The following is a 7,537-nucleotide window of genomic DNA, read 5'->3' as shown; positions in this document are numbered from 1 at the left end:
AATCAACACATCTGCAACAACTGGAAAGGCCGCAGAAATACATGCCCTATGCTGACCATCTAAAAAAACTCCAGCTATACTCTGTCGCATATTGTCTACTCAGAGGTGATCTCTGCTTAACACACAAAGCCATGTCAAACCAAGAGCTGTTGGACATGCTACACTTAAAGAAATCCCAATCTCTCAGAGAGAGACACACTCCAGGGATCTAAACCTTGTCATCACAATGAACAAAACATGCTGGATTGGTAGGTTCCTGACCACAAGACTCCCCAGACTCTGGAACAGACTGCCCATACACGTCAAGCAGAGCACCTCTTTGTCCCTCTTCAAAAGGAACCTTGATGATTGGATGGGAGATAGGAAATTCACCCCAGGGATCACATCAGTCGCCCTGCTAGATGGAAGTCCAGGGAAGTAAATACTGTGGGAAGAAATAGCCAGGGAATTGTTATGGCTAGGCTTGTATAGGCCCTAGGGCTGATAGCCTAGTACCAACCTATAAACCTATTCTAAAACAAGTTATTTTCTGTGGAGAAACTATGTTTAAATTACTTTTTGAGACAAAAAAGGGTATTCCAATACTTTTTGCCAACTTGTGTTACTTAGCTTCGTCAGGAAAGAAGCACCATTTCCAGAAGTTGGTAGTGCCTTTGATGCCTTGTTCTTTGCTATAGCAACTGCTCTCTTATATTCTTTGTTGGCAAACCAGTATTTGTTATTCACTTTATCTGTCTTTTCTGCCTCACAGTTTCTTTTGTTGACTTCCTGGATTTCTGCACTCTACCACCAACTTTCCTCATATACCTTATTCAGGGTCCCCTTCACACAGTCGACTTTTCAGAAAGTCGGCTTTCATATGGCTGAGACCATATGATCGACTTTTGAAAAGCTGACCGTGGGGAACTGTTATCTCTGAATAGTGTGGAATGGGAACATTTCCTTCTTCAGCACTGTAGTGCAATCTTGGAGTTGATATATTTAAGTTACGGGGGGGGGGTGCTGGGTGGCTTGCCCCCCTGCTAACACTTGAAAGGTAAATGTTTGTTGTGTTTTTTGTGTTTATTCTACATGGTCGGCTTTTCAAAAGTCGATCATATGGTCCCAGCCATATAAAAGTCGACTTTCTGAAAAGTCAACCATGTAAAATAAACACCTTATTTCCTTACCTGGCTCAGACAGATAGCTGCTCTGTAGTCCTCACAAATGCTGTTTTGAGGTGCTGCCCTTCTTCTTCAACTCCACCTATTTCCTCTTCGTCCTAAAGTGCCAGAGCCCTGAATGTTATCCTGAAGCTTTTCTGGAACTTTTGTGCTTTCTCAGCAGTCAGTGGTCAGCTCATATTTCATCATCCTAGTTTCTGCTGACCTTTAGGGCCTTTTCTGTCCACTGCTTGCAGCTGATTGTGGCACCCAGTGGTTTGTGTTGTGGCCCAACAGTCTCACTGGGGATGACTTTGCAATCACTGACTCTACCCCAGTGCCCTTTATTCACTAGAAGGAAGTCTACCCAAGTTGCATGTTGGTCACTCTTGTATGTGATCTTGTGACTGTCTCTCTTGTTGAACCATGGGTTGGCCACCAAGAAGCCAGAAAGAAGTCAATCATGGCCTTTTCTTCTTTATTCCTGTTGTCCCACCCATGTGGACCCAGGCAGTCTACATATCCTGTTCTGTCTGTCCCAATGTGTGCATTTAGGTCCCCCATTATCAAAACAGACTCCTGTTGTCCTGCTTTATCTAACAGATTATCATAGGTTCATAGGTGTGTACTAGGTTAATGCAAGGCCTTTTTCTGCATAGCCATGCTTCCTAAATATATTTGACAAGTTTAAGGATCCTAAGATTATTCTAAGGGGCATATTTTAGCTAGGGCATAGGTGGTCAAGCATTTACAGACTATCACTGTCAATTAGCCTGATCTCTGTTTCTGTCACCCAACTGCTGCCAGAATGCCCTCTTCTGGTTATCACAATCCTGCTGTGTGAGCATTGGCTAAGATTATGAATAGTATGCTAACCCTAGCCATACACGGGAATTTGATCACCATGAGTCTGTCACTAATACTGATGACATGCCTGTCTCTCTTCTGAAGCCTCTCCCAATTCCCACAGTATTTGTAGTCTGTCCTCCCCCTAAACAGAAGATATTGCATCCAGAGCCAGTTGGGTTTGTTTCACTGCCTGTCCATTTTATCTCTTGGATACAGCAACCATTGTTTCATCCATTTCCAAGCTGCACCCTGTCGGTGGACCTATACTGAGTGTAGCAATCCTAAGTACATGTTTGATAAGCTGATTGGTTTGACATCTACCTTTCCCTCAATGGGCTATCCCAGGTAAACCAAATAGACACAGCTGGACACAGACCTGCTTGTAGCTCATTGACCTAGAATTACTGGGTTTTATGGTGAACACACACTGGCAAAGAGGTGCACACAGACCCTCCCTCCATTAGATTGGGTCCCTGGCATAGATCGGAGAATGTCGAGTTAACAATCCACTTATTACCCACTTTACAGCAAATGCCAGTAACAAATCACTTAGAGACAATTTTTACAATGTGATGTGGCTCTCTCTAACATGGCATGCAGACTGTGATCCAGGTTTTCCAATCTAGAGGATACTGTACACCACTGTCGATGCCCAAATTGATTGGTCTATACAATTCATATCCAATAGGTACCATCTAGTGTCTGTGCTACTGCACGCAACTCCATTCTATGGTGAGTCTCAGCATGTTCTGGAAAGGTGGAATGAACCTCACAGAGACACAGGGAGAAGATGGAAACTCCACATGGGCATTGTCTGGAAGCCAGGATTGAACCTTGTTCTTTGTCCATTGGAGGCAAACACCTCAATCAGTATTGCCAAGTGTGAGTATGTTTGTGTGTGTTTATATATATATATATATATATATATATATATATATATATATATATATATATATATATATATATATATATATATATATATATATATATATATATATATATATATATATATATATATATATATATATATATATATATATATATATATATATATATATATTTAATATATACATATTATACACACACACACACACACACACACACACACACACATATATATGGGTCTACTTTGATAGAAAACACATTTCACTGAAACTCATTTCGTTGAAGTCTCATTTCACTGAAAATGAATTCCCTGAGCACAATTCACTGAAAGCTTACTTCACTGAATACTCATTTGACTGAAACTCATTTCATCTAAACAGGTATATGCCCTTTTCCCCACTGTAGTGCGATCCTGGAGTTAGTATTTTAAATGCTGTAAATCATAGATATGGATTCTTACAAGTCAAATGAATAGTTCTTTCCAAAATTCTTCTCTTTACTATCACACCTCCTCAACTAACATGTACAAGCATACCTTTCCTATGCTCACTGCATGCACTCTCCTTGCATATCTTACATGCTACCAAAGCTCCATCATTCCCCCACTCAACCACTACCACTGTACTACTACTCACACCACCACTCATGTCCCACCCACACTCAGCTCTCCTCCCACCAGCTCAAGAACCATCCCTATGCACCCCTCCACATATTCTACCAACTATACTACTCAAACATAAAGCATCCCTACAACTTAACATAGTAACCCTCCCACCATACCTATTACACATTCAAAAACTGAGAAAACTAATAATTTCATGCATATCAAAACTAGCCCTAAGTGGAGACATCCACCCCAACCCTGGCCCTACCATCTCCAACCCCAGTCCTCATAATCAGACTAGAAACCACAACCTCTCCCATATTACAGCCAATAGAAACCCAAGTGACTTCCTTCTACTAAGCCTAAATATTAGAAGTATATCCAACAAAGTCCATGAACTCCATGCCACCACAGACTTGTATTCCCCAGATATAGTCATCCTTACAGAAACCTGGCTAAAACCTCAGATTACCAGTGAGCAAATACTCCCTACAAGTTATGGCATGCTAAGAGTAGACCGGCTAAAAAAAGGAGGTTCATAGGTTCATACTAGGCTATCTGCCCTAGGGAATTTATAAGCCTAGCCAGAATGTGTTTGGCTTTCGCCACCCATTTTAAATTTATTTTGCTATGCCCTTTTTTGAGGTTAGTATACTGTGCCTCTGTCTAACAGTGACACAGAAGTGATACCCGGGGTAAACCTACGATCTCCCATCCACTCATCAAGATTCCTCTTGAAGAGAGTCAATGAGGGACTCTGCCTAACCTGGAATGGGATTTTATTCCAGAGTGAAGGGAGCCTCTGGGTTATGAATCTGTCCCTCCAGCATGTCCTATTTATTTTAGTGCTGATGTTCAAGTCTCTCGAGCGTGTAGCTCGATGGGATTTGGATTTTCTGAGGTGCAGCATGTCCATTAATTCCGGGTTGGACATGGCTTTATACGTCAGGCACAGTTCGCCACTGAACTGGCTGTATGCCACTGAGTAGAGCTGGAGTTTCTTTAACCGGGCAGCATATGGCATCTGTTTGAGCCCTTTGATCCTCTTTGTGAGGGACTTTTGGGGTCTTTCCAGTTGCTGCAGGTGTCTGGTAAGGTACATCCCAAAAGGGGCATTGTACTCAATTATGGGCCTGATGACGGATGAGTAAAGAGGCACGATGACCTCCCCTGATCTAGATGTGAATCCCTTCATGATTAGGTGGGCTATATAAAATGTTTTTCTAACCCCTTTGGCCATGTGGTTGTCAAATGAGAGATTGCTATCAACTTGGGTCCCCAAGTCCCTAATTACTTCTTCTGTACTTAATGGATTACCACCTATGTGGTAATTTGTGGGCACTTTGTTTTCGCCAAAGGGGATGACTATACACTTTTTGGCATTTAGTTTGAGGCCATGGCTCTGGCACCAGTTGTCTGTTTCTATGAGGCCCTTTTGGAGGATGCTTGTGTCAGCTGGAGAGTCGATTATGGTGCCCAGTTTGCAGTCATCTGCGAACTTGGTCAGCCACAGTCCTTCTGTGTTGGCCTGTACCTCCGAGAAATATATACCGAACAAGAGAGGTCCCAGGACTGAGCCTTGTGGGACACCACTTGTAACTGGTTTGGAGTCTGACATGGCTCCAGCAATTCTAACCATGTGGGTTCTGTCCTTGAGCCAGTTTGCAATCCATCTAGTGACATAGGGGTTTATATTTAAGCTGGTGAGCTTATCTATAATGCCCGAGTGGGGTATTGTATCGAAGGCTTTTGCGAGGTCCAGGTAGGCTGTGTGGACCACCTTACCCTCATCAATGGCCTTGGTAACTGTTTCAAAGAAATCAACCAGGTTTAAGAGGCAGGATCTGCCCTTAACAAAACCGAACTGGGTAGGATCCAGTGTCTGTAGGTCCCCAATATCTTTATTTATGAGGTCCATGATGATCCTTTCCATAGCTTTGCAGACCAAGCTAGTCAGGCTTATGGGGTGATAGTTTCCAGGATCTGTTGAGGCACCACCTTTATGGAGAGGGACCACTGTTGCTGTACGCCACTCTTTGGGCACATATCCTGTAGTAAGACTGAGATTGAACAGTAGTTTTATGTTTGGGTTTAGCTCTTCTTGGAGTTCATGTAGGATCGCCGACACCGTCTGGTCCCATTGATGCTGTGTTTTTTGCTTTGGAAAGGGCGGCTCTTACCTGAGCATCTGAGATGTCAGGGGGGCATCACTCTGCTGGGATAGATATTTGCCCTTTTGGTGGGGAGGGGGGGGAGAAGTTTGCGCTGAACCTGTCAGCTAGGATGTTGGCAATGTCTGTGGGTTTGGTGTATTTTTTGTCATTTTGGACTAATTCTGAGCATATCTGGGAATTACCACCCAGGTTCCTAACATAACTAAAGAAAGCCTTGTGATTATCCTTAATGTCCTATGTAATTTTTCTCTCGAAGCTGACCTTAGACAATTTTATGAGTGCCCGTAGTTTTTTGCTAATACTGATCAGTGATGCCTTCCCTTTTTGGGATTTTGCTCTATCATTTAGTAGCTTCCTCCTTCTATTGTATAGTTTGTTTATGGCTGGGGTCCACCAGACAGGACGTCTGCCTTTGGAGGATTGGGTCTTGGTTTTATTTGGGATCACATGATCCATGCATTCCTGAAGGTGTTCATAGAATGAGTTTATAAAGGATTCTGCGGAATGGGCCGTATTTTCCACAGGCCCGGGGGCTTTGAAGGATTCCACCTCGGTTTTGAGGAGTGTGAAATTTGCTTTAGAGAAGTTTTTCACTGTGGTTTTCTGGGCAGGGGGTGGGGTCGGGATGTGAATATCCAATGAGATTAGTTTATGGTCTGATCTTACCAGTGAGGGATACACTTCTGGTCTGGAGCATAGAGTCCCCATGTTGGTGATGATCAGGTTCAGTATGTTTTCCCCTCTTGTGGGAGTGGTAACAAGTTGTTCCATAGCATTTGAGTTTATAAATTCTAGGAACCTTTGGGCTAGGGTGTTGGAGCGAGGTGGTGTAGCTATAATATTTAAACAGCATCTAAACATCCAGATCTTAAAATCATCAGCTCCACAAATAGGCAATGAAGAAATAATATATACCAACCTCAAAATTAACCAAAACAAAACCATCAAAATAATTGGATGCTACTTCCCACCTGGCCAAAACATCCCTCCACTAGAAAACCTCCTCAGCAGGTCTACCCACCATCTCCCCGAAGAAAATATCATCTTAGGTGATTTCAATATTGACTGGCAATCCTGTTCTGGCAACAATCCAACCCATCATGTACATCTTCATGGCTTCACCCAACTAGTCCAGTCACCAACCAGGATAAATAAAACTCCAGCAAGCACACTACCCTGGATTGGATACTAGTCAGTAAGAGCCCCCAGTCATATATAACAGGCTGCTTATCAGATAGCCTCAGTGATCACTCCCCAACATTCCTACTCAAAAAATACCTATACCAAGCAAAACCTGTCATCTACCATCAAATACGTAAAAAACTAAACTTTAACCCACTCACATCATCTCATCCCTCAAAGAATGTAACTGGCATCCTCTAAAGTACCTCAGTCTAGATGACGCAGTTGAATTTTATAATACTACCTTCCTGAACATCCTTAATTACTATGCCCCCATAAGATTTTCCAGAACCAAAGCACAACCCTCCCCATGGCTACAGAAATGAAAAACAGGGATAAAGCCTGGGAGCACTGGCGCAAAACCAAAACCTCCTCAGCTAGACAGAAATTCCTAGAACTACGCAATAGAGTCAAAAAGCTAATAAAACAGGACAAATTCCAATACTACCAGTCTGCCCTAGACTCCTCACAACACAGCCCCAAACAATTCTGGTCCTCCATAAACTCCATCCTCCACCCAGGTAAAGTCAGTACCCCTCCTCCTAACATCCCTCACTCCTCAAAAAATATTGCTACCTCATTCAACACACACTTCACCCAAACTATACTATCACTAGCTAAACTACACAACCCCCCTCCCCTCCAACCCACACCTTCAACTAGTAATATCCCCACTGCCTTCTCTTTTTCTCCTGTACCTA

This window comes from Protopterus annectens, chromosome 6.part0 (genome assembly GCF_019279795.1).
Source record: "Protopterus annectens isolate FY-2018-M chromosome 6.part0, PAN1.0, whole genome shotgun sequence".
In the NCBI taxonomy this organism is placed as follows: domain Eukaryota; kingdom Metazoa; phylum Chordata; order Ceratodontiformes; family Protopteridae; genus Protopterus; species Protopterus annectens.
The sequence above is the reverse complement of the archived record's forward strand: the minus strand, read 5'-3'. Positions refer to the sequence as shown.